Raw genomic sequence first — 2,904 nt, 5'->3', positions numbered from 1 at the left:
AGGAAGCGAGGTAGGAGGGCAAAATATGTTTAGCGCCACCGCAGCACGGGAGGGAGAATTACGTCCAGGAGCAGATGGCTAAAAATAGACCGGAGGAAAAAAAAACATGAATCGATTCTCTTGCGGACGTATCGATGCATCGGATCGTCGGCTGTTGGATCGATGCATCGATACAAAACGATTATTATTTACACCCCTAACAGTGTATGCCGGGCTTTAGTTGCTGCTCGTGTTTAATAATGAGTGTTTACAAACACAAAAGGGGGCAGCCATGACAACCAGCAGACTCCTCCCCCTTTCTCTCTGCTATCCTGCAGCTTTGTGTCAGAAGCTCCTCCCCCTTCAGGGGTTTTTATGACCTTCTTTAGCTTGATGTCTTTTAAGTGGAGGATTAAAACAGCAATATACCTTGATTGGACAGTTTTAGTTTCTCTGCGGGTTTTCTGTAGACTTTCTGTATTTATAACAAAGGTAAAACTGGAACGGCACTACAGACTTTTAACATGTTGTATCACATGATGTATATATGTTTTTTTTGTTTGGTTAATTTAAGCTTTGTTGTTTTCAGAAATATGCATTTTGTTTATTCATTCATTTTCATCTTGGTTAAGGTTTTTTTTTTTATTGTGTAGCAGAGATATCTGGTCTGATTAGGGGGGGGTCAAAGATGCTTAAAACCAAACAACTCTCAAAGATGTAAAAGTTTGTGGAAGCATTTTAGTTTCCATTCTGTTCAGAATAAACTATTGCCGATCTCCTGTCCCGTCCTTTTTCGTTTCCTTCCAGACAGACTCCATCAGCTCCTCGCTGGAGATTGAAGCTGTGAAAAACATCACATTTATCTGTAAATTCAGTCACATAATTCATCCCCTCTGCAGAATTTTGTTATGGTGTTTTCTTTTGCTTTATGTCTGCTTTATTGAAACGCCTAAAAGTTTTACTTTATTTTGAAAATCCAGCAATTCTTTAAATAAATACAAGCAGTATTTTTCTGATAGAGAAAAGCTGCCTATGTGTTTCTTTAGTCATACCAGCCAATCAAAGCCCTTCTGTCACAGTCTGGTAGGAAGTGCCTTGCTCAGCAGCATATCAGTTTGGAGGGAGGATGATTCTTCCTGATGATCAGTTAATGTTGAATTAAAGGAAAAGTCCGATCAGTAAGAAATAATCAATGGATCGTTATTTATACCTAAAACTAATAGCGGCCATTTTTCTCCAAATATAGAAGCCCCTCCCTCCTGCCATCTTCCAGCAGTGACGTCACGGTGCGGTAAGCCTAGCGCCATTCTCCCCGCTTTCCAAGCTAAATCAATGGGAACTACTAGACACATCTGCAATCAACAACAATTATTGAAGATTTCCAGAGGACTTCACCATTGAAATTCACCAGAGCTATAGTGAAACTGACAATGCCCACGTGCATGGCAGCTGGATGCTGGAATACATCGGGTAAAAGTGAAAAAAAGAGTTATTCCACCTTTCTGATTCCTGATCCTCCACGGACGGGTTGGTCGTTGGATCGCCAACTTGAAGAGGGAGGATTTGCCATCGAACTTCTGGCCAGAGAAAAAACCCGTAATATGTAGCCAACATTTGGAAGAAGAATGTTTTCAAGATGACTTGGATAATAGCGCGTTGTGACAAACACCAGATACAGCACTGGGACTTGATCAACAGCCGATACCGCACCGTGACAATGTCACTAACCAGTAGGTGGCAGTAGTGTTCTTTGACAAACATGGATGCCTCCAGTAAAGCACATTCACATGAAAATTACTCTGAATTAAAAACACTGATCATTTATTGAACAGGATGGAATCATTTCAGATTTAAAGGACTTTCAGAAGTTTGAATTCTGAATATGAGCGACTTTTCCTTTAAAATGATGGAAAAGGTCATGGTAGTTAAAGTGAAGGAAATCTAGCCGTCCACATTGCAGCGTCACCCCTTAAAGGTTCCAGAAGGAAAGGGAGACAAGGTAAGGTATCTGGAAACGACTCTGGGACGCCTGGTTCCTTTTTCACTCGGAATAAGAACCAGCATAACTCGGAATTTTGGTTTTCAGAAAGTAGGGCTGGGCAATTTATTGCATTAGCAATATATTATCGCAATTTTGAAAACCAAATTTGGTCAAGTTACGTTTAACAAGACTAAGAGACAAATTTTCATTCCGCTCCAGCACTTTATGAGGCGGTCATATGATTTAAGAAGATTTGCTGCCACAAAAAAGAGAATCTTTCTAGCTAGCTCTCCGATCTTTGCATGCAAGTAAAAGTTAGCCATTTTCAAATCAAAGATTACAATAAAGCTCTGCAACAACGGACTTCAGACAAAACTGAAACCCTGGAGTGAAACATTGACATGCTTATGATTAGTGCAATAAAAAAAATGGAAATGCAATCGCAAATGCAATATTGGTTGAAAATAATTGCAATTAAAATGTTTCCGACTAAAATAGACCTGGGCTCCATCTCAGTCGGAGCTACGCTGCCCCCTGCTGGAAATCTTCCCCATTGACTCTCAATGAAAGCTAAACGCCACCACCTCTAAGGCACGATTTTGTGTTGGATTCGGACAGAGCAGCAAAGCATTTGGCTCTACCAGTGTTCGATGTAACATCGTGGCATGTAGCTTAGCATTAATGTTTCCAAAAGAAAAAACCCAGTCTGTGTTGGATTCTAGCAAAGATTAGCAGATCTTTACCTGGAGGAATATATCAATCATTACATGTTTTTATATCTTAAAAGTTGGGCTTTGGTGTTGAACCCAAACGGATCGGCTGTGCGAGACTTTTGGTCCGATTTAAATCTTCTAACCTGTAGGTTTTGGGTTTTGAACAGGACTGAAAGGAGTGGACCCGGTAAAGGAAGGAAGATCACCTGAGCAGAAAACAGGTAAAGGAGC

Source organism: Cyprinodon variegatus, unplaced genomic scaffold (assembly GCF_000732505.1).
Source record: "Cyprinodon variegatus isolate N-32 unplaced genomic scaffold, C_variegatus-1.0 Scaffold821, whole genome shotgun sequence".
NCBI lineage: Eukaryota > Metazoa > Chordata > Actinopteri > Cyprinodontiformes > Cyprinodontidae > Cyprinodon > Cyprinodon variegatus.
The sequence above is the reverse complement of the archived record's forward strand: the minus strand, read 5'-3'. Positions refer to the sequence as shown.